The following is a 27,228-nucleotide window of genomic DNA, read 5'->3' as shown; positions in this document are numbered from 1 at the left end:
ATCTGCCTTCACTCTGCTTGACTGATGGACTAGTGAATTGCGCTCCTGGTAACCTAATAAATAAGACACCACACACTGCGTGACATGGATTAAAATTTTGGCCACAGCAGCCCTTTATTTTTTATAAGAAAAAACATCAACAAGAAAAAACAAGATTATCGGCCCAGAGATGTGGTTGTTATAAATCCCAGCCCCATATCCCCCTCCGCCGTGTACACCTAGCTCAAGGGGGAATCTGGGTATACCCCTTGATCATTTTCCTTGTGTCCGCTGAGCTCCTCCCCAGGGACCCATCTATTCCACTGTCCACTGAGCTCCTCCCCAGGGACCCATATTCCACTGTCCGCTGAGCTCTGGCCCAGGGACCCCATTAAAAACATAATTCTCCAACCAACAAAGAGGGGGTTTTAAACAACCACATCCCGCCAAGACTCGCTCTTGTGACACCTTACAAGAGTGAGTTCCTCCACAACTTAATGGCTCGTTCTACTCCTTCTTGTATTCCCAACATCCATATATCAATGCCAATGTCATTAAGATGTACCTTATCATCTCTCCAAAAATGTTCCTTTGTATTTTCAAGCATCTGGTGACGTATGGCCACCCCTCCATTTTCCAACACAAATTTTGTTATTTTTTTATTAACCTTTATCCTTGTATTATTGATGTGAGCCACTGATCGCGCTGTTCTCCACATTTGTCTAGCTACTATATCCGACCAGACCACCACTGTTTCTGGGTAAGACCTCCATAAATTCAACATATCGAGCTTTATGTTCCTAACTAAATGTCTTGATGTTCTTATTGCTAAATCATTACCACCTAAATGGATAAGTAAGACGCCCGGGGGCGGTAGAACTCCACATGATACTGGATTTCTTTTAACAGCTGATGCCACTGCATTCCCCTCTTTCCTATCCATGTCACCCGTGCCAAGGAACTGGGCAACCCCAACTGTTTACCATTAGGCCTGACTGCTGCACGTAAGGCCCCCCAAAAAACAAATGAATGTCCCATGATCCAAACCAGGCATTGCTGTTCAGCTAAAACAAAAAACACAATTATCACACAATTGTCTAAATGAAGACACAACTACTATAAGATTGCCAAAATGTACACATATATATATATATATATATACATGTACGCCATTTATAATAAATGTACCCATATATATACATGTACGCCATTTATAATAAATGTAATCGAATGTAACTCTTAAATCTGCTCGATTCCCATCTCCCGATTTTTTTAACTATGTCAGGCCCTAAGCCCCATCTAGCAGCTTCTGTGGCTGCTCCTATCCTAAATGAGTGTGAAGTGAATGCGTTTGGAGACTCTCCCAATATTGTCAGGCATTTTTTAAGAACTGCTGTGAATTGAAATTGTGACAATGACTTACAATCCTCATGAATTAGTAATGAACTTTGGATATTTGGCCTTCTTAAGACATAGTTTCTAAAACAGATGACCGGGCAGGCCCTGGAACCGCTTAAAGGAAACAATGTGATCCGTTTTCCTCTACCCTGTTGATCAGTTTTTGACTTTGCCAGAAAACATTCTAATCTGTCTGTGTACTGATGCACGTCCTCGTCTTGTAGACCCCCACTTCTGGTGGAGCTACTCGACACTAACTCACTGACTCTAAAAGCTCCAAAAAAGGCCAGTGTGAATGCACAACTAAAGAGTAACACTTCAAACGGACTGCTCCAGACTCGGCCTCGTACACTCAGTATCTGCTGCAATAACTGGAAAGAAATCGGACGCCGTTTATCTCTGGTCTTCTTACAACTTTTCCTGTAACCCTTTAGAGCCTGCTTAACTAAAAAATGCTTTGTGTAATCAGTGAAGTCGTGCAACTTAAACCAAAAAGCTAATCCAGACATTTTACTATCAATACTGGACAATGAAGTACCGTCCACAAAGGCCCTGCTAATGTAAAATAACAACAAGGAAACATTATCATGTAACCTGGTATCATGTCCCACTAGAGCACACAAGTCTTCCCATTCCCTCCATGCTGACTGGTACCTCTGCCATGTGCTTACACCCACAGACCGTTCTATCAGAGCGTATGCAGTGTCACTGGCAGTGACCACAGAAAATCCGGACACTTCTTGCCTTGTACCTCTGCCATCGGGGCTAACGAACGGAATCTGTCCCACTGAAAACGAGACAGAGCATCAGCCACAGAATTGCAAACACCGGGGACATGCACAGCTGTAATCTGACAATGTGACTTTAAACAGCGCAGCACTAGATGACGCAGCAACGTAACAACAGGCAGGGAAGAAGCTGATTGTTTGTTGATGACTTCTACAACTCCCAAGTTATCACAATGAAATCTCACTTTTCGGTTTCGGAAAATATTGCACCAAATTTCACAAGCAACCACTATGGGGAACAATTCAAGGAGTACTAAGTTTCGTGTTAACCCATTGTTTCTCCAACTCTCTGGCCACCTATCTGCACACCACTGTCCAGAACAATATGCACCAAAACCAGTTGACCCCGCTGCATCAGTGTGGATGTCTAGATCAAAATTTGAAACCGGTGGTCTGATCCACAATGACCTCCCATTAAACTCCATTAAGAACTGTTCCCATACCGCCAGATCGTCCTTTAATGTTCTAGCCAGCCGCACAGAGTGATGTGGAAAGGTTATGCCTGAGGTAGCTGCAGCTAGGCGCCTACAAAAAACTCTACCCATTGGAATAATGCGACACGCAAAGTTCATTTTTCCTAACAGCGATTGTAGATCCTTTAATCTGATCTTACGGTGAGATCTAGCTTCTCTGACTGCCTCCAGCAGATCACTGACCTTGTCATCCGGTAATCTGCACTCCATTGCTTCACTGTCAATTAAAATTCCTAAAAACTTGATAAGTGTAGACGGGCCTTCTGTTTTATCTGATGCTAACGGTACTCCGAAACGCTTAAAAACCGACTGAATCGCTGACAATAATGAAGCACAAACAAATGACTTTGGTGGACCAATACATAGGAAATCATCTAGATAATGCAGGACAGAACGCACGCCGGCTTCCTTCTTTACTACCCACTCCAAAATGTGCTAAATGATTCAAACAAGGAGCATGAGATGGAGCAGCCCATCGGTAAACACAAGTCTACATAAAACCTGCCACTGACAACCCAAGAGATGGAAGCTTTCTGGATGGACTGGTAAGAGTCTAAAGGCAGCTTCAATGTCTGTTTTTGCCATTAAAGCTCCTCTGCCGTACTTCTGTACCCATGCAATCGCTGTATCAAATGAAGTATACGAGACTGTGCAAAGTTCCTGATCGATTCCATCATTAACTGAGCTTCCATGAGGGAAGGACAGATGATGGATCAGCCTAAACTTATTGGGTTCCTTCTTTGGGACCACCCCCAATGGAGAGACCCTTAAGTTTTCTATTGGCATTTTGGGGAATGGGCCTGCCATGCGGCCCAGGTCAATTTCTTTGTTTAGTTTTGTGGAGACAATGTGAGAATATGTATAAGCTGAAACAAGGTTACGAGAACAGGTTAATGGGCCTGAAGTAGATGGGATCTTAAAACCTTCTGAGAAACCCTCCCCCAGCAATTGTGCTGCTTTTCTATCTGGGTACCTGCTTAGATAGCCCACCATCTCCCCGAGTCTAATTGGGGTTTCCCCCTTTTTGGTTAATCTCTGCTGTTGGGGTTTTATTTCGTGTAAAGCATTTTGATAGGCTATGGTTTCCACTACAGAAGGTGCATTCATGTTTGTACCTGCATGTGTTTCCGAATCTGCACTGGCTATCATTGAACTGCCAGCAGCAACCTTTTCTGTTTGCTGCCGACAATCCGATTGCTGGTGATCTGCCGACATAGCCCTGAAAGGGCTAATTAACCCCACGTGGCGCTGTCATGAGACGCATCCATAAACCAATATCTTTGTGATCCCAACGAATCCCTTGGCGACCAGCCTTTCGTTGGCGAAACTGCTCATCATAGCGCAGCCATGCTAAACCTCCATACACACGGTGCGCCTCCCCGATAGAATTCATGTAACAAAATAAGGCAGAACAATGTTCAGGAGTTTTTTGGCCTATTACACTTGCTAATATGGCAAAAGCCTGGAACCAATTGCTAAATGTTTGGGGGATGAGACAATACCGTCTTTCTTGTTCCTCTCTTTTCCTCTCATCAAACCTGACTCTATCCAAGTTATATTTTTCTAAGGGCAATAATGAAAATATTTCCACATATTCGTCGGCCCAAATCTTCTCCCTAACCTCCTGTTTCAAATGAATTCCTAGAGGACCCTCAAAACATACATATAATTCTCCTTTTGCTGCATCAGATAATGTAACCCCTTGTGAAATTACTGAGTCCTCCTGTGTCTCTGGATCAGCACACGACTGACTTACCACCTCCGATGTCCGGCGACCATTCCCGCACCATGCAGCAATAGGAGAAGAAGTTATGGGTAAGCTAGACTGACTCAAAGCCTCCTTAACCCCTGACACTAATTGCTGTACTACTGAATTAAGATCCCATCCTACATTGCCGGGAACTGTACCCCCAACTGCGCCCACTGGACTTATTACAGGTGTTGTTACACTAGATATAGGACAAGAAAAAGTGTTCTCACCAATACCTGGCTGCGTCCTAGGTTGACCAGCCGTCCGTGACGTATTAGTTATAGTCTCTACAGCCCCTCCATTATTGAAGTGCTGCGTGCTGCTGCCCTCTAGTGGGGAGTCGTTATCTGTGTCATAGTCATTGTCTGGAATCTCTTCTGAGTCTTGTAGCTGTAGATTTATTACCTGACTCACATCCTGAGCCGGCCGATGAAGTCTTTGTCTGGTTAAAGTACTTTTGCGCAGTTGTCTTTTTGGATTCCTACCACTCCTCGTGTAATGAGAACCCGGATCCGGAAATGTTGTGTGTCCTAAGCCCGTCCCCCCGTGTTGGTTCATTTCCTGGGGTAAGGCCGTATGATGTCCTCTAGAATGATACAAAGTTTGTTGAGGAAGTTCTAAGGATTCATGGTGGGCTGTTGTCACGTCAGTTGTAGCTTGTGTGGCTGCTTCTCTGGCTGGCACCTCAGTAGAGCTGGACTTTCTCCTTGCACTTCTTGGTGTCTCTCTGGTTAGATGGTCGGGCTCTTTTCTCTGTACCTTGTTATTCTTGTACTGTAGTTTCCTTCCTGGTTTGTAAGAAGGATCAGAGGCCGCTGGTTCAGTCTTTGAGTCCAGGACAAAGGAATGACACCTTAACATGGGACCTATCTCTTATATGGCCCCTGCCCCCGTCTCTCCTCCTGCTCACTCACCCCCCCCCACCGCATTCCTTAGGTAAAACCCCCATCCCTTACTCCTTAACCCTTTCCTGGATCTATCACTGCCTCAGTCATGTACGTTACGGCTATCTGCCTTCACTCTGCTGGACAGGAGAAGTGGTACTGTGCAGTGTATATATACAGAATAATACAGATACTGAGGATTACACCCAGTATACAGGACAGGAGAAGTGGTACTGTGCAGTGTATATATACAGAATAATACAGGTACTGAGGATTACACCCTGTATACAGGACAGGAGAAGTGGCACTGTGCAGTGTATATATACACAGAATAATACAGATACTGAAGATTACACCCAGTATACAGGACAGGAGAAGTGGTACTGTGCAGTGTATATATACACAGAATAATACAGATACTGAAGATTACACCCAGTATACAGGACAGGAGAAGTGGAGCTGTGCAGTGTATATATACAGAATAATACATATACTGTGGATTACACCCAGTATACAGGACAGGAGAAGTGGTACTGTGCAGTGTATATATACAGAATAATACAGATACTGAGGATTACACCCAGTATACAGGACAGGAGGAGTGGTACTGTGCAGTGTATATATACAGAATAATACAGACACTGAGGATTACACCCAGTATACAAGACATGAGAAGTGGTACTGTGCAGTGTATATATACAGAATAATACAGACACTGAGGATTACACCCAGTATACAGGACAGGAGAAGTGGTACTGTGCAGTGTATATACAGAATAATACAGATACTGAGGATTACACCCAGTATACAGGACAGGAGGAGTGGTACTGTGCAGTGTATATATACAGAATAATACAGATACTGAGGATTACACCCAGTATACAGGACAGGAGAAGTGGTACTGTGCAGTGTATATATACAGAATAATACAGATACTGAGGATTACACCCAGTATACAGGACAGGAGGAGTGGTACTGTGCAGTGTATATATACAGAATAATACAGATACTGAGGATTACACCCAGTATACAGGACAGGAGAAGTGGTACTGTGCAGTGTATATATACAGAATAATACAGATACTGAGGATTACACCCAGTATACAAGACATGAGAAGTGGTACTGTGCAGTGTATATATACAGAATAATACAGACACTGAGGATTACACCCAGTATACAGGACAGGAGAAGTGGTACTGTGCAGTGTATATACAGAATAATACAGGTACTGAGGATTACACCCAGTATACAGGACAGGAGGAGTGGTACTGTGCAGTGTATATATACAGAATAATACAGATACTGAGGATTACACCCAGTATACAGGACAGGAGAAGTGGTACTGTGCAGTGTATATATACAGAATAATACAGATACTGAGGATTACACCCAGTATACAGGACAGGAGGAGTGGTACTGTGCAGTGTATATATACAGAATAATACAGATACTGAGGATTACACCCAGTATACAGGACAGGAGAAGTGGTACTGTGCAGTGTATATATACAGAATAATACAGATACTGAGGATTACACCCAGTATACAAGACAGGAGAAGTGGCACTGTGCAGTGTATATATACAGAATAATACAGATACTGAGGAATACACCCAGTATACAGGACAGGAGAAGTGGTACTGTGCAGTGTATATATACACAGAATAATACAGATACTGAAGATTACACCCAGTATACAGGACAGGAGAAGTGGTACTGTGCAGTGTATATATACACAGAATAATACATATACTGTGGATTACACCCAGTATACAGGACAGGAGGAGTGGTACTGTGCAGTGTATATATACAGAATAATACAGATACTGAGGATTACACCCAGTATACAAAACAGGAGAAGTGGTACTGTGCAGTGTATATATACAGAATAATACATATACTGTGGATTACACCCAGTATACAGGACAGGAGGAGTGGTACTGTGCAGTGTATATATACAGAATAATACAGATAATGAGGATTACACCCAGTATACAGGACAGGAGAAGTGGAGCTGTGCAGTGTATATATACAGAATAATACATATACTGTGGATTACACCCAGTATACAGGACAGGAGGAGTGGTACTGTGCAGTGTATATATACAGAATAATACAGATACTGAGGATTACACCCAGTATACAGGACAGGAGAAGTGGTACTGTGCAGTGTATATATACAGAATAATACAGATACTGAGGATTACACCCAGTATACAGGACAGGAGAAGTGGCACTGTGCAGTGTATATATACAGAATAATACAGATACTGAGGAATACACCCAGTATACAGGACAGGAGAAGTGGTACTGTGCAGTGTATATATACACAGAATAATACAGATACTGAAGATTACACCCAGTATACAGGACAGGAGAAGTGGTACTGTGCAGTGTATATATACACAGAATAATACAGATACTGAAGATTACACCCAGTATACAGGACAGGAGAAGTGGAGCTGTGCAGTGTATATATACAGAATAATACATATACTGTGGATTACACCCAGTATACAGGACAGGAGGAGTGGTACTGTGCAGTGTATATATACAGAATAATACAGATACTGAGGATTACACCCAGTATACAGGACAGGAGAAGTGGTACTGTGCAGTGTATATATACACAGAATAATACAGATACTGAGGATTACACCCAGTATACAGGACAGGAGAAGTGGCACTGTGCAGTGTATATATACAGAATAATACAGATACTGAGGAATACACCCAGTATACAGGACTGGAGAAGTGGTACTGTGCAGTGTATATATACAGAATAATACAGATACTGAGGATTACACCCAGTATACAGGACAGGAGAAGTGGTACTGTGCAGTGTATATATACAGAATAATACAGATACTGAGGATTACACCCAGTATACAGGACAGGAGAAGTGGTACTGTGCAGTGTATATATACAGAATAATACAGATACTGAGGATTACACCCAGTATACAGGACAGGAGGAGTGGTACTGTGCAGTGTATATATACAGAATAATACAGATACTGAGGATTACACCCAGTATACAGGACAGGAGAAGTGGTACTGTGCAGTGTATATATACAGAATAATACAGATACTGAGGATTACACCCAGTATACAGGACAGGAGAAGTGGTACTGTGCAGTGTATATATACAGAATAATACAGACACTGAGGATTACACCCAGTATACAGGACAGGAGAAGTGGTGCTGTGCAGTGTATATATACAGAATAATACAGGTACTGAGGATTACACCCTGTATACAGGACAGGAGAAGTGGTACTGTGCAGTGTATATCTACACAGAATAATACAGATACTGAAGATTACACCCAGTATACAGGACAGGAGAAGTGGTACTGTGCAGTGTATATATACAGAATAATACAGATACTGAGGATTACACCCAGTATACAGGACAGGAGAAGTGGAGCTGTGCAGTGTATATATACAGAATAATACAGGTACTGAGGATTACACCCAGTATACAGGACAGGAGAAGTGGTGCTGTGCAGTGTATATATACAGAATAATACATATACTGTGGATTACACCCAGTATATAGGACAGGAGAAGTGGTACTGTGCAGTGTATATATATACAGAATAATACAGATACTGAGGATTACACCCAGTATACAGGACAGGAGAAGTGGTACTGTGCAGTGTATATATACAGAATAATACAGATACTGAGGATTACACCCAGTATACAGGACAGGAGAAGTGGTACTGTGCAGTGTATATATACAGAATAATACAGATACTGAGGATTACACCCAGTATACAGGACAGGAGAAGTGGAGCTGTGCAGTGTATATATACAGAATAATACAGGTACTGAGGATTACACCCAGTATACAGGACAGGAGAAGTGGTGCTGTGCAGTGTATATATACAGAATAATACAGATACTGAGGATTACACCCAGTATACAGGACAGGAGAAGTGGTACTGTGCAGTGTATATATACAGAATAATACAGACACTGAGGATTACACCCAGTATACAGGACAGGAGAAGTGGTACTGTGCAGTGTATATATACAGAATAATACAGATACTGAGGATTACACCCAGTATACAGTACAGGAGAAGTGGTACTGTGCAGTGTATATATACAGAATAATACATATACTGTGGATTACACCCAGTATATAGGACAGGAGAAGTGGTACTGTGCAGTGTATATATACAGAATAATACAGATACTGAGGATTACACCCAGTATACAGGACAGGAGAAGTGGTACTGTGCAGTGTATATATACAGAATAATACAGATACTGAGGATTACACCCAGTATACAGGACAGGAGAAGTGGTACTGTGCAGTGTATATATACAGAATAATACAGATACTGAGGATTACACCCAGTATACAGTACAGGAGAAGTGGTACTGTGCAGTGTATATATACAGAATAATACAGATACTGAGGATTACACCCAGTATACAGGACAGGAGAAGTGGCACTGTGCAGTGTGTATATACAGAATAATACAGATACTGAGGATTACACCCAGTATACAGGACAGGAGAAGTGGTACTGTGCAGAGTATATATACAGAATAATACAGATACTGAGGATTACACCCAGTATACAGGACAGGAGAAGTGGTACTGTGCAGTGTATATATACAGAATAATACACACATACTGAGGATTACACCGAGCATACAGGACAGGAGTGGTACTGTGCAGTGTATATACAGAATAATACAGGTACTGAGGATTACACCCAGTATACAGGACAGGAGAAGTGGTACTGTGCAGAGTATATATACAGAATAATACAGATACTGAGGATTACACCCAGTATACAGGACAGGAGAAGTGGTACTGTGCAGAGTATATATACAGAATAATACAGATACTGAGGATTACACCCAGTATACAGGACAGGAGAAGTGGTACTGTGCAGTGTATATACAGAATAATACAGATACTGAGGATTACACCCAGTATACAGGACAGGAGAAGTGGTACTGTGCAGTGTATATATACAGAATAATACAGACACTGAGGATTACACCCAGTATACAGGACAGGAGAAGTGGTGCTGTGCAGTGTATATATACAGAATAATACAGGTACTGAGGATTACACCCAGTATACAGGACAGGAGAAGTGGTACTGTGCAGTGTATATACAGAATAATACAGATACTGAGGATTACACCCAGTATACAGGACAGGAGAAGTGGTACTGTGCAGTGTATATATACAGAATAATACAGACACTGAGGATTACACCCAGTATACAGGACAGGAGAAGTGGTACTGTGCAGTGTATATATACACAGAATAATACAGATACTGAAGATTACACCCAGTATACAGGACAGGAGAAGTGGTACTGTGCAGTGTATATATACAGAGAATAATACAGATACTGAAGATTACACCCAGTATACAGGACAGGAGAAGTGGAGCTGTGCAGTGTATATATACAGAATAATACAGGTACTGAGGATTACACCCCGTATACAGGACAGGAGAAGTGGTGCTGTGCAGTGTATATATACAGAATAATACATATACTGTGGATTACACCCAGTATATAGGACAGGAGAAGTGGTACTGTGCAGTGTATATATACAGAATAATACAGATACTGAGGATTACACCCAGTATACAGGACAGGAGAAGTGGTACTGTCCAGTGTATATATACAGAATAATACAGATACTGAGGATTACACCCAGTATACAGGACAGGAGAAGTGGTACTGTGCAGTGTGTATATACAGAATAATACAGATACTGAGGATTACACCCAGTATACAGGACAGGAGAAGTGGTACTGTGCAGTGTATATATACAGAATAATACAGATACTGAGGATTACACATAGTATACAGGACAGGAGAAGTGGTACTGTGCAGTGTATATATATACAGAATAATACAGATACTGAGGATTACACCCAGTATACAGGACAGGAGAAGTGGTACTGTGCAGTGTATATATACAGAGAATAATACAGATACTGAAGATTACACCCAGTATACAGGACAGGAGAAGTGGAGCTGTGCAGTGTATATATACAGAATAATACAGGTACTGAGGATTACACCCCGTATACAGGACAGGAGAAGTGGTGCTGTGCAGTGTATATATACAGAATAATACAGATACTGAGGATTACACCCAGTATACAGGACAGGAGAAGTGGTACTGTGCAGTGTATATATACAGAATAATACAGATACTGAAGATTACACCCAGTATACAGGACAGGAGAAGTGGAGCTGTGCAGTGTATATATACAGAATAATACATATACTGTGGATTACACCCAGTATATAGGACAGGAGAAGTGGTACTGTGCAGTGTATATATACAGAATAATACAGATACTGAGGATTACACCCAGTATACAGGACAGGAGAAGTGGTACTGTGCAGTGTATATATACAGAATAATACAGACACTGAGGATTACACATAGTATACAGCTCGAGACGGGAAATCCTGAAGACCTCAGTAATGTCAGCAGAATTTGGCCCCATATCAGTCTCAAAATTCTGTGACAATTCCTTAAAATATTATGAGAGGCAACAACATTCTGTTATTTAGAGCTGCAAACACAACAAGGTGACTGCCACTAGGGGGAGCTCCCTGTATACAGAGATACATAATAAGATCCTGTCTGCAGTCACCACTAGAGGGAGCTCCCTGTATACAGAGATACATGATAAGATCCTGTCTGCAGCCACCACTAGGGGGAGCTCCCTGTATACAGAGATACATGATAAGATCCTGTCTGCAGTCACCGCTAGGGGGAGCTCCCTGTATACAGAGATACATGATAAGATTTTGTCTGCAGCCACCACTAGGGGGAGCTCTCTGTATACAGAGACACAGGAGAAGATCCTGTCTGCAGACACCAATAGGGGGAGCTCCCTGTATACAGAGATACATGATAAGATTCTGTCTGCAACCACCACTAAGGGGAACTCCCTGTATACAGATATATATAAGATCCTGTCTGCAGCCACCACTAGGGGGAGCTCGCTGTATACAGAGATACATGATAAGATACTGTCTGCAGCCACCACTAGGGGAAGCTCCCTGTATATAGAGATACATGATAAGATCCTGTCTGCAGTCAACACTAGGGGGAGCTCCCTGTATACAGAGATACATGATAAGATCCTGTCTACAGCCACCACTAGGGGGAGCTCCCTGTATACAGAGATACATGATAAGAACCTGTCTGCAGCCACCACTAGGGGGAGCTCCCTGTATAAAGAGATACATGATAAGATACTGTCTGCAGCCACCACTAGGGGAAGCTCCCTGTATACAGAGATACATGATAAGATCCTGCCTGCAGCCACCACTAGGGGGAGCTCCCTGTATACAGAGATATATAAGATCCTGTCTGCAGCCACCACTGGGGGGAGCTCCCTGTATACAGAGATACATGATAAGATCCTGTCTGCAGCCACCACTAGAGGGAGCTTTCTGTATATAGAGATAAAATATAAGATCCTGTCTGCAGCCACCACTAGGGGGAGCTCCCTGTATACAGAGATACATGATAAGATACTGTCTGCAGCCACCACTAGGGGAAGCTCCCTGTATACAGAGATACATGATAAGATCCTGTCTGCAGCCACCACTAGGGGGAGCTCCCTGTATACAGAGATACATGATAAGATCCTGTCTGCAGCCACCACTAGGGGGAGCTCCCTGTATACAGAGACACATGATAAGATCCTGTCTGCAGTCACCACTAGGGGGAGCTCCCTGTATACAGAGACACATGATAAGATCCTGTCTGCAGACACCACTAGGGGGAGCTCCCTATATACAGAGATACATGATAAGATCCTGTCTGCAGCAACCACTAGAGGGAGCTCCCTGTATACAGAGATACATGATAAGATCCTGTCTGCAGCCACCACTAGGGGGAGCTCCCTGTATACAGAGATACATGATAGGATCTTGTCTGCAGTCACCACTAGGGGGAGCTCCCTGTATACAGAGATATATAAGATCCTGTCTGCAGCCACCACTAGAGGGAGCTCCCTGTATACAGAGATACATGATAAGATACTGTCTGCAGCCACCATTAGGGGGAGCTCCCTGTATACAGAGATACATGATAAGATCCTGTCTGCAGCCACTACTAGGGGCAGCTCCCTGTATACAGCGATACATGATAAGATCCTGTCTGCAGTCACCACTAGGGGGAGCTCCCTGTATACAGAGATACATGATAAGATCCTGTCTGCAGCCACCACTAGGGGGAGCTCCCTGTATACAGAGATACATGATAAGATTTTGTCTGCAGCCAACACTAGGGGGAGCTCTCTGTATACAGAGACACAGGAGAAGATCCTGTCTGCAACCACCACTAAGGGGAGCTCCCTGTATACAGAGATACATAATAAGATTCTGTCTGCAACCACCACTAAGGGGAACTCCCTGTATACAGATATATATAAGATCCTGTCTGCAGCCACCACTAGGGGGAGCTCCCTGTATACAGAGATACAAGATAAGATCCTGTCTGCAGCCACCACTAGGGGGAATTCCCTGTATACAGAGATACATGATAAGATCCTGCCTGCAGCCACCACTAGAGGGAGCTTTCTGTATATAGAGATAAATGATAAGATCCTGTCTGCAGCCACCACTAGGGGGAGCTCCCTGTATACAGAGATACATGATAAGATACTGTCTGCAGCCACCACTAGGGGGAGCCCCCTGTATATAGAGATACATGATAAGATCCTGTCTGCAGTCACCACTAGGGGGAGCTCCCTGTATACAGAGATACATGATAAGATCCTGTCTGCAGTCACCACTAGGGGGAGCTCCCTGTATACAGAGATACATGATAGGATCCTGCCTGCAGCCACCACTAGGGGGAGATCCCTGTATACAGAGATACATGATAAGATCCTGTCTGCGGCCACCACTAGGGGAAGCCCCCTGTATACAGAGATATATAAGATACTGTCTGCAGCCACCACTAGGGGAAGCTCCCTGTATACAGAGATACATGATAAGATCCTGCCTGCAGCCACCACTAGGGGGAGCTCCCTGTATACAGAGATATATAAGATCCTGTCTGCAGCCACCACTGGGGGGAGCTCCCTGTATACAGAGATACATGATAAGATCCTATCTGCAGTCACCACTAGGGAGAGCTCCCTGTATACAGAGATACATGATAGGATCCTGTCTGCAGTCACCACTAGGGGGAGCCCCCTGTATACAGAGATACATGATAAGATTCTGTCTGTAGCCACCACTAGGGGGAACTCCCTGTATACAGAGATATATAAGATCCTGTCTGCAGCCACCACTAGGGGGAGCTCCCTGTATACAGAGATATATAAGATCCTGTCTGCAGTCACCACTAGGGGGAGCTCCCTGTATACAGAGATACATGATAAGATCCTGCCTGCAGCCACCACTAGGGGGAGCTCCCTGTATACAGAGATATATAAGATCCTGTCTGCAGTCACCACTAGGGGGAGCTCCCTGTATACAGAGATACATGATAAGATCCTGTCTGCAGCCACCACTAGAGGGAGCTTTCTGTATATAGAGATAAAATATAAGATCCTGTCTGCAGCCACCACTAGGGGGAGCTCCCTGTATACAGAGATACATGATAAGATACTGTCTGCAGCCACCACTAGGGGAAGCTCCCTGTATACAGAGACACATGATAAGATCCTGTCTGCAGTCACCACTAGGGGGAGTTCCCTGTATACAGAGACACATGATAAGATCCTGTCTGCAGACACCACTAGGGGGAGCTCCCTATATACAGAGATACATGATAAGATCCTGTCTGCAGCAACCACTAGAGGGAGCTCCCTGTATACAGAGATACATGATAAGATCCTGTCTGCAGCCACCACTAGGGGGAGCTCCCTGTATACAGAGATACATGATAAGATCCTGTCTGCAGCCACCACTAGGGGGAGCTCCCTGTATACAGCGATACATGATAAGATCCTGTCTGCAGTCACCACTAGGGGGAGCTCCCTGTATACAGAGATATATAAGATCCTGTCTGCAGCCACCACTAGAGGGAGCTCCCTGTATACAGAGATACATGATAAGATACTGTCTGCAGCCACCATTAGGCGGAGCTCCCTGTATACAGAGATACATGATAAGATCCTGTCTGCAGCCACCACTAGGGGCAGCTCCCTGTATACAGCGATACATGATAAGATCCTGTCTGCAGTCACCACTAGGGGGAGCTCCCTGTATACAGAGATACATGATAAGATCCTGTCTGCAGTCACCACTAGGGGGAGCTCCCTGTATACAGAGATACATGATAAGATCCTGTCTGCAGACACCAATAGGGGGAGCTTCCTGTATACAGAGATACATGATAAGATATTGTCTGCAGCCACCATTAGGGGGAGATCCCTGTATACAGAGATACATGATAAGATCCTGTCTGCAGCCACTACTAGGGGCAGCTCCCTGTATACAGCGATACATGATAAGATCCTGTCTGCAGTCACCACTAGGGGGAGCTCCCTGTATACAGAGACACATGATAAGATCCTGTCTGCAGTCACCACTAGGGGGAGCTCCCTGTATACAGAGATACATGATAAGATCCTGTCTGCAGTCACCACTAGGGGGAGCTCCCTGTATATAGAGATACATGATAAGATCCTGTCTGCACCCACCACTAGGGGGAGCTCCCTGTATACAGAGATACATGATAAGATCCTGTCTGCAGCCACAACTAGAGGGAGCTCCCTATATACAGAGATACATGATAAGATCCTGTCTGCACAACCACTAGAGAGAGCTCCCTGTATACAGAGATACATGATAAGATCCTGTCTGCAGCTACCACTAGGGGGAGCTCCCTGTATACAGAGATACATGATAAGATCCTGTCTGCAGCCACCACTAGGGGGAGCTCCCTGTATACAGCGATACATGATAAGATCCTGTCTGCAGCCACCACTAGGGGGAGCTCCCTGTATACAGCGATACATGATAAGATCCTGTCTGTAGTCACCACTAGGGGGAGCTCCCTGTATACAGAGATATATAAGATCCTGTCTGCAGCCACCACTAGAGGGAGCTCCCTGTATACAAAGATACATGATAAGATACTGTCTGCAGCCACTACTAGGGGCGGCTCCCTGTATACAGAGATACATGATAAGATCCTGTCTGCAGCCACTACTAGGGGCGGCTCCCTGTATACAGAGATACATGATAAGATCCTGTCTGCAGTCACCACTAGGGGGAGCTCCCTGTATACAGAGATACATGATAAGATACTGTCTGCAGCCACCACTAGGGGAAGCTCCCTGTATACAGAGATACATGATAAGATCCTGTCTACAGCCACCACTAGGGGGAGCTCCCTGTATACAGAGATACTTGATAAGATCCTGTCTGCAGTCACCACTAGGGGGAGCTCCCTGTATACAGAGACACATGATAAGATCCTGTCTGCAGTCACCACTAGGGGGAGCTCCCTGTATACAGAGATACATGATAAGATCCTGTCTGCAGCCACCACTAGGGGGAGCTCCCTGTATACAGAGATATATAAGATCCTGTCTGCAGCCACCACTAGGGGGAGCTCCCTGTATACAGAGATACATGATAAGATCCTGTCTGCAGCAACCACTAGAGGGAGCTCCCTGTATACAGAGATACATGATAAGATCCTGTCTGCAGCTACCACTAGGGGGAGCTCCCTGTATACAGAGATACATGATAAGATCCTGTCTGTAGTCACCACTAGGGGGAGCTCCCTGTATACAGAGATATATAAGATCCTGTCTGCAGCCACCACTAGAGGGAGCTCCCTGTATACAAAGATACATGATAAGATACTGTCTGCAGCCACCATTAGGGGGAGCTCCCTGTATACAGAGATACATGATAAGATCCTGTCTGCAGCCACTACTAGGGGCGGCTCCCTGTATACAGAGATACATGATAAGATCCTGTCTGCATTCACCACTAGGGGGAGCTCCCAGTATACAGAGATATATGATAAGATCCTGTCTGAAGCCACCACTAGGGGGAGCTCCCTGTATACAAAGATACATGATAAGATCCTGTCTGCAGCCACCACTAGGGGGAAGCTCCATGTATACAGAGATACATGATAAGATCCTGTCTGCAGCCACCACTAGGGGAGCTCCCTGTATATAGAGATACAGGATAAGATCCTGTCTGCACCCACCACTAGGGGGAGCTCCCTGTATACAGAGATACATGATAAGATCCTGTCTGCAGCCACCACTAGGGGGAGCTCCCTGTATACAGAGATATATGATAAGATCCTGTCTGCAGCCACCACTTGGGGAAGCTCCCTGTATACAGAGATACATGATAAGATCCTGTCTGCAGCCACCACTAGGGGGAGCTCCCTGTATACAAGGATACATGATAAGATACTGTCTGCAGCCACCACTAGGGGGAGCTCCCTGTATACAGAGATACATGATAAGATCCTGTCTGCAGCCACCACTAGAGGGAGCTCCCTGTATATAGAGACACATGATAAAATCCTGTCTGCAGTCACCACTAGGGTGAGCTCCCTGTATACAGAGATACATGATAAGATTCTGTCTGCAGACACCACTAGGAGGAGCTCCCTGTATACAGAGATACATGATAAGATCCTGTCTGCAGCCACCACTAGGGGGAGCTCTTTGTATACAGAGATACATGATAAGATCCTGTCTGCAGTCACCACTAGGGGGAGCTCCCTGTATACAGAGATACATGATAAGATTATGTCTGCAGCCACCACTAGGGGGAGCTCCCTGTATACATAGATACATGATAAGAGCCTGTCTGCAGCCACCACTAGGGGGAGCTCCCTGTATACAGAGATATATGATAAGATTCTGTCTGCAGCCACCACTAGGGGAAGCTCCCTGTATACAAGGATACATGATAAGATACTGTCTGCAGCCACCACTAGGGGGAGCTCCCTGTATACAGAGATACATGATAAGATCCTGTCTGCAGCCACCACTAGGGGGAGCTCCCTGTATACAGAGATACATGATAAGATCCTGTCTGCAGCCACCACTAGGGGGAGCTCCCTGTATACAGAGATACATGATAAGATCCTGTCTGCAGCCACCACTAGGGGGAGCTCCCTGTATACAGAGATACATGATAAGCTCCTGTCTGCAGCCACCACTAGAGGGAGCTCCCTGTATACAAAGATACATGATAAGATCCTGCCTACAGCCACCACTAGGGGGAGCTCCCTGTATACAGAGATACATGATAAGATCATGTCTGCAGCCACCACTAGGGTGGAGCTCCCTGTATACAGAGATACATGATAAGATCCTGTCTGCAGTCACCACTAGGGGGAGCTCCCTGTATACATAGATACATGATAAGAGCCTGTCTGCAGCCACCACTAGGGGTAGCTCCCTGTATACAGAGACATGATAAGATCCTGTCTGCAGCCACCACTAGAGGGAGCTCCCTGTATATAGAGACACATGATAAAATCCTGTCTGCAGCCACCACTAGGGGGAGCTCCCTGTATACAGAGATACATGATAAGATCCTGTCTGCAGTCACCACTAGGGTGAGCTCCCTGTATACAGAGATACATGGTAAGATCCTGTCTGCAACCACCACTAGGAGGAGCTCCCTGTATACAGAGATACATGATAAGATCCTGTCTGCAGCCACCACTAGGGGGAGCTCCCTGTATACAGAGATACATGATAAGATCCTGTCTGCAGTCTCCACTAGGGGGAGCTCCCTGTATACAGAGATACATGATAAGATCCTGTCTGCAGCCACCACTAGGGGGAGCTCCCTGTATACAGAGATACATGATAAGATCCTGTCTGCAGTCTCCACTAGGGGGAGCTCCCTGTATACAGAGATACATGATAAGATCCTGTCTGCAGTCTCCACTAGGGGGAGCTCCCTGTATACAGAGATACATGGTAAGATCCTGTCTGCAACCACCACTAGGAGGAGCTCCCTGTATACAGAGATACATGATAAGATCCTGTCTGCGGCCACCACTAGGGGGAGCTCCCTGTATACAGAGATACATGATAAGATCCTGTCTGCAGCCACCACTAGGGGGAGCTCCCTGTATACAGAGATACATGATAAGCTCCTGTCTGCAGCCACCACTAGAGGGAGCTCCCTGTATACATAGATACATGATAAGATCCTGCCTACAGCCACCACTAGGGGGAGCTCCCTGTATACAGAGATACATGATAAGATCATGTCTGCAGCCACCACTAGGGGGGAGCTCCCTGTATACAGAGATACATGATAAGATCCTGTCTGCAGTCACCACTAGGGAGAGCTCCCTGTATACATAGATACATGATAAGACCCTGTCTGCAGCCACCACTAGGGGGAGCCCCCTGTATACAGAGATACATGATAAGAACCTGTCTGCAGCCACCACTAGGGGGAGCCCCCTGTATACAGAGACACATGATAAGATCCTGTCTGCAGCCACCACTAGAGGGAGCTCCCTGTATACAGAGACACATGATAAGATCCTGTCTGCAGTCACCACTAGAGGGAGCTCCCTGTATACAGAGATACATGATAAGATCCTGTCTGCAGCCACCACTAGGGGGAGCTCCCTGTATAGAGATACATGATAAGATCCTGTCTGCAGTCACCACTAGGGGGAGCTCCCTGTATACAGAGATACATGATAAGATCCTGTCTGCAGCCACCACTAGGCGGAGCTCCCTGTATACAGAGATACTTGATAAGATCCTGTCTGCGGCCACCACTAGGGGGAGCTCCCTGTATACAGAGATACATGATAAGATCCTGTCTGCAGCCACCACTAGGGGGAGCTCCCTGTATACAGAGATACATGATAAGATCCTGTCTGCAGCCACCACTAGGGGGAGCTCCCTGTATACAGAGATACATGATAAGATCCTGTCTGCAGTCACCACTAGGGGGAGCTCCCTGTAAACAGAGATACATGATAAGATCCTGTCTGCAGCCACCACTAGGGGGAGCCCCCTGTATACAGAGATACATGATAAGATCCTGTCTGCAGTCACCACTAGGGGGAGCTCCCTGTATACAGAGATACATGATAAGATCCTGTCTGCCGCCACCACTAGGGGGAGCTCCCTGTATACAGAGATACATGATAAGACCCTGTCTGCAGCCACCACTAGAGGGAGCTCCCTGTATACAGAGATATATGATAAGATTCTGTCTGCAGCCACCACTAGGGGAAGCTCCCTGTATACAAGGATACATGATAAGATACTGTCTGCAGCCACCACTAGGGGGAGCTCCCTGTATACAGAGACACATGATAAGATCCTGTCTGCAGTCACCACTAGGGGGAGCTCCCTGTATACAGAGATACATGATAAGATCCTGTCTGCAGTCACCACTAGGGGGAGCTCCCTGTATATAGAGATACATGATAAGATCCTGTCTGCACCCACCACTAGGGGGAGCTCCCTGTATACAGAGATACATGATAAGATCCTGTCTGCAGCCACAACTAGAGGGAGCTCCCTATATACAGAGATACATGATAAGATCCTGTCTGCACAACCACTAGAGAGAGCTCCCTGTATACAGAGATACATGATAAGATCCTGTCTGCAGCTACCACTAGGGGGAGCTCCCTGTATACAGAGATACATGATAAGATCCTGTCTGCAGCCACCACTAGGGGGAGCTCCCTGTATACAGCGATACATGATAAGATCCTGTCTGCAGCCACCACTAGGGGGAGCTCCCTGTATACAGCGATACATGATAAGATCCTGTCTGTAGTCACCACTAGGGGGAGCTCCCTGTATACAGAGATATATAAGATCCTGTCTGCAGCCACCACTAGAGGGAGCTCCCTGTATACAAAGATACATGATAAGATACTGTCTGCAGCCACTACTAGGGGCGGCTCCCTGTATACAGAGATACATGATAAGATCCTGTCTGCAGCCACTACTAGGGGCGGCTCCCTGTATACAGAGATACATGATAAGATCCTGTCTGCAGTCACCACTAGGGGGAGCTCCCTGTATACAGAGATACATGATAAGATACTGTCTGCAGCCACCACTAGGGGAAGCTCCCTGTATACAGAGATACATGATAAGATCCTGTCTACAGCCACCACTAGGGGGAGCTCCCTGTATACAGAGATACTTGATAAGATCCTGTCTGCAGTCACCACTAGGGGGAGCTCCCTGTATACAGAGACACATGATAAGATCCTGTCTGCAGTCACCACTAGGGGGAGCTCCCTGTATACAGAGATACATGATAAGATCCTGTCTGCAGCCACCACTAGGGGGAGCTCCCTGTATACAGAGATATATAAGATCCTGTCTGCAGCCACCACTAGGGGGAGCTCCCTGTATACAGAGATACATGATAAGATCCTGTCTGCAGCAACCACTAGAGGGAGCTCCCTGTATACAGAGATACATGATAAGATCCTGTCTGCAGCTACCACTAGGGGGAGCTCCCTGTATACAGAGATACATGATAAGATCCTGTCTGTAGTCACCACTAGGGGGAGCTCCCTGTATACAGAGATATATAAGATCCTGTCTGCAGCCACCACTAGAGGGAGCTCCCTGTATACAAAGATACATGATAAGATACTGTCTGCAGCCACCATTAGGGGGAGCTCCCTGTATACAGAGATACATGATAAGATCCTGTCTGCAGCCACTACTAGGGGCGGCTCCCTGTATACAGAGATACATGATAAGATCCTGTCTGCATTCACCACTAGGGGGAGCTCCCAGTATACAGAGATATATGATAAGATCCTGTCTGAAGCCACCACTAGGGGGAGCTCCCTGTATACAGAGATACATGATAAGATCCTGTCTGCAGCCACCACTAGGGGGAGCTCCCTGTATACAGAGATACATGATAAGCTCCTGTCTGCAGCCACCACTAGGGGGAGCTCCCTGTATACAGAGATACATGATAAGATCCTGTCTGCAGCCACCAGTAGGGGGAGCCCTCTGTATACAGAGATACATGATAAGAACCTGTCTGCAGCCACCACTAGGGGGAGTCCCCTGTATACAGAGACACATGATAAGATCCTGTCTGCAGTCACCACTAGAGGGAGCTCCCTGTATACAGAGATACATGATAAGATCCTGTCTGCAGCCACCACTAGGCGGAGCTCCCTGTATATAGAGATACTTGATAAGATCCTGTCTGCGGCCACCACTAGGGGGAGCTCCCTGTATACAGAGATACATGATAAGATCCTGTCTGCAGCCACCACTAGGGGGCGCTCCCTGTATACAGAGATACATGATAAGATCCTGTCTGCAGCCACCACTAGGGGGAGCTCCCTGTATACAGAGATACATGATAAGATCCTGTCTGCAGCCACCACTAGGGGGAGCCCCCTGTATACAGAGATACATGATAAGATCCTGTCTGCAGTCACCACTAGGGGGAGCTCCCTGTATACAGAGATACATGATAAGATCCTGTCTGCCGCCACCACTAGAGGGAGCTCCCTGTATACAGAGACACATGATAAGATCCTGTCTGCAGCCACCACTAGAGGGAGCTCCCTGTATACAGAGATACATGATAAGATCCTGTCTGCAGCCACCACTAGGGGGAGCCAACTGTATACAGAGATACATGATAAGATCCTGTCTGCAGCCACCACTAGGGGGAGCTCCCTGTATACAGAGATACATGATAAGATCCTGTCTGCAGCCACCACTAGGGGGAGCTCCCTGTATACAGAGATACATGATAAGATCCTGTCTGCAGTCACCACTAGGGGGAGCTCCCTGTATACAGAGATACTTGATAAGATCCTGTCTCCAGTCACCACTAGAGGGAGCTCCCTGTATACAGAGACACATGATAAGATCCTGTCTGCAGCCACCACTAGGGGAAGCTCCCTGTATACAGAGATACATAAGATCCTGTCTGCGGCCACCACTAGAGGGAACTCCCTGTATACAGAGATAAATGATAAGATCCTGCATACAGCAACCACTAGAGGGAGCTCCCTGTATACAGAGATACATAAGATCCTGTCTGCAGCCATTACTAAAGGGAACTCCCTGTATACAGAGATACATGATAAGATCCTGTCTGTAGTCACCACTAGGGGGAGCTCCCTGTATACAGAGATACATGATAAGATCCTGTCTGCAGCCACCACTAGGGGGAGCTCCCTGTATAGAGAGATACATGATAAGATACTGTCTGCAGCTACCACTAGGGGGAGCTCCCTGTATACAGAGACACATGATAAGATCCTGTCTGCAGCCACCACTAGGGGGAGCTCCCTGTATACAGAGACACATGATAAGATCCTGTCTGCAGCCACCACTAGGGGGAGCTCCCTGTATACAGAGATACATGATAAGATCCTGTCTGCAGCCACCACTAGGGGGAGCTCCCTGTATACAGAGATAAATGATAAGAACCTGTCTGCAGCCACCACTAGGGGGAGCTCCCTGTATACAGAGATACATAAGATCCTGTCTGCGGCCACCACTAGAGGGAACTCCCTGTATACAGAGATACATGATAAGATCCTGTCTGTAGTCACCACTAGGGGGAGCTCCCTGTATACAGAGATACATGATAAGATCCTGTCTGCAGCCACCACTGGGGGGAGCTCCCTGTATAGAGAGATACATGATAAGATACTGTCTGCAGCTACCACTAGGGGGAGCTCCCTGTATACAGAGACACATGATAAGATCCTGTCTGTAGTCACCACTAGGGGGAGCTCCCTGTATACAGAGATACATGATAAGATCCTGTCTGCAGCCACCACTAGGGGGAGCTCCCTGTATAGAGAGATACATGATAAGATACTGTCTGCAGCTACCACTAGGGGGAGCTCCCTGTATACAGAGACACATGATAAGATCCTGTCTGCAGCCACCACTAGGGGGAGCTCCCTGTATACAGAGACACATGATAAGATCCTGTCTGCAGCCACCACTAGGGGGAGCTCCCTGTATACAGAGATACATGATAAGATCCTGTCTGCAGCCACCACTAGGGGGAGCTCCCTGTATACAGAGATACATGATAAGATCCTGTCTGCAGCCACCACTAGGGGGAGCTCCCTGTATACAGAGATAAATGATAAGAACCTGTCTGCAGCCACCACTAGGGGGAGCTCCCTGTATACAGAGATACATAAGATCCTGTCTGCGGCCACCACTAGAGGGAACTCCCTGTATACAGAGATACATGATAAGATCCTGTCTGTAGTCACCACTAGGGGGAGCTCCCTGTATACAGAGATACATGATAAGATCCTGTCTGCAGCCACCACTAGGGGGAGCTCCCTGTATACAGAGATACATGATAAGATCCTGTCTGCAGCCACCACTAGGGGGAGCTCCCTGTATAGAGAGATACATGATAAGATACTGTCTGCAGCTACCACTAGGGGGAGCTCCCTGTATACAGAGACACATGATAAGATCCTGTCTGCAGCCACCACTAGTGGGAGCTCCCTGTATACAGAGACACATGATAAGATCCTGTCTGCAGCCACCACTAGGGGGAGCTCCCTGTATACAGAGATACATGATAAGATCCTGTCTGCAGTCACCACTAGGAGGAGCTCCCTGTATACAGAGATACATGATAAGATCCTGTCTGCAGCCACCACTAGGGGGAGCTCCCTGTATACAGAGATACATGATAAGGTCCTGTCTGCAGTCACCACTAGGGGGAGCTCCCTGTATACAGAGATACATGATAAGGTCCTGTCTGCAGTCACCACTAAGGGGAGCTCCCTGTATACAGAGATACATGATAAGACCCTGTCTGCAGCCACCACTAGAGGGAGCTCCCTGTATACAGAGATATATGATAAGATTCTGTCTGCAGCCACCACTAGGGGAAGCTCCCTGTATACAAGGATACATGATAAGATACTGTCTGCAGCCACCACTAGGGGGAGCTCCCTGTATACAGAGATACATGATAAGATCCTGTCTGCAGCCACCACTAGAGGGAGCTCCCTGTATACAGAGATACATGATAAGATCCTGTCTGCAGTCACCACTAGGGTGAGCTCCCTGTATACAGAGATACATGATAAGATCCTGTCTGCAGCCACCACTAGGGGAAGCTCCCTGTATACAGAGATACATGATAAGCTCCTGTCTGCAGCCACAACTAGAGGGAGCTCCCTGTATACAGAGATACATGATAAGATCCTGCCTATAGCCACCACTAGGGGGAGCTCTCTGTATACAGAGATACATGATAAGATCATGTCTGCAGCCACCACTAGGGGGAGCTCCCTGTATACAGAGACACATGATAAGATCCTGTCTGCAGTCACCACTAGAGGGAGCTCCCTGTATACAGAGATACATGATAAGATCCTGTCTGCAGCCACCACTAGAGGGAGCTCCCTGTATACAGAGACACATGATAAGATCCTGTCTGCAGTCACCACTAGAGCGAGCTCCCTGTATACAGAGATACATGATAAGATCCTGTCTGCAGCCACCACTAGGCGGAGCTCCCTGTATATAGAGATACTTGATAAGATCCTGTCTGCGGCCACCACTAGGGGGAGCTCCCTGTATACAGAGATACATGATAAGATCCTGTCTGCAGCCACCACTAGAGGAATCTCCCTGTATACAGAGATACATGATAAGATCCTGTCTGCGGCCACCACTAGGGGGAGCTCCCTGTATACAGAGATACATGATAAGATCCTGTCTGCAGTCACCACTAGGGGGAGCTCCCTGTATACAGAGATACATGATAAGATCCTGTCTGCAGCCACCACTAGGGGGAGCCCCCTGTATACAGAGATACATGATAAGATCCTGTCTGCAGTCACCACTAGGGGGAGCTCCCTGTATACAGAGATACATGATAAGATCCTGTCTGCCGCCACCACTAGAGGGAGCTCCCTGTATACAGAGACACATGATAAGATCCTGTCTGCAGCCACCACTAGAGGGAGCTCCCTGTATACAGAGATACATGATAAGATCCTGTCTGCAGCCACCACTAGGGGGAGCCCCCTGTATACAGAGATACATGATAAGATCCTGTCTGCAGCCACCACTAGGGGGAGCTCCCTGTATACAGAGATACATGATAAGATCCTGTCTGCAGCCACCACTAGGGGGAGCTCCGTGTATACAGAGATACATGATAAGGTCCTGTCTGCAGCCAGCACTAGGGGGAGCTCCGTGTATACAGAGATACATGATAAGATCCTGTCTGCAGTCACCACTAGGGGGAGCTCCCTGTATACAGAGATACATGATAAGATCCTGTCTGCAGCCACCACTAGGGGGAGCCCCCTGTATACAGAGATACATGATAAGATCCTGTCTGCCGCCACCACTAGGGGGAGCTCCCTGTATACAGAGATACATGATAAGGTCCTGTCTGCAGTCACCACTAGGGGGAGCTGCCTGTATACAGAGATACATGATAAGGTCCTGTCTGCAGTCACCACTAGGGGGAGCTCCCTGTATACAGAGATACATGATAAGACCCTGTCTGCAGCCACCACTAGAGGGAGCTCCCTGTATACAGAAATATATGATAAGATTCTGTCTGCAGCCACCACTAGGGGAAGCTCCCTGTATACAAGGATACATGATAAGATACTGTCTGCAGCCACCACTAGGGGGAGCTCCCTGTATACAGAGATACATGATAAGATCCTGTCTGCAGCCACCACTAGAGGGAGCTCCCTGTATACAGAGACACATGATAAAATCCTGTCTGCAGCCACCACTAGGGGGAGCTCCCTGTATACAGAGATACATGATAAGATCCTGTCTGCAGTCACCACTAGGGTGAGCTCCCTGTATACAGAGATACATGATAAGATCCTGTCTGCAGCCACCACTAGGGGGAGCTCCCTGTATACAGAGATACATGATAAGCTCCTGTCTGCAGCCACCACTAGAGGGAGCTCCCTGTATACAGAGATACATG

This window comes from Anomaloglossus baeobatrachus, chromosome 4 (assembly GCF_048569485.1).
Source record: "Anomaloglossus baeobatrachus isolate aAnoBae1 chromosome 4, aAnoBae1.hap1, whole genome shotgun sequence".
NCBI lineage: Eukaryota > Metazoa > Chordata > Amphibia > Anura > Aromobatidae > Anomaloglossus > Anomaloglossus baeobatrachus.
This window is presented reverse-complemented; position numbering follows the sequence as displayed.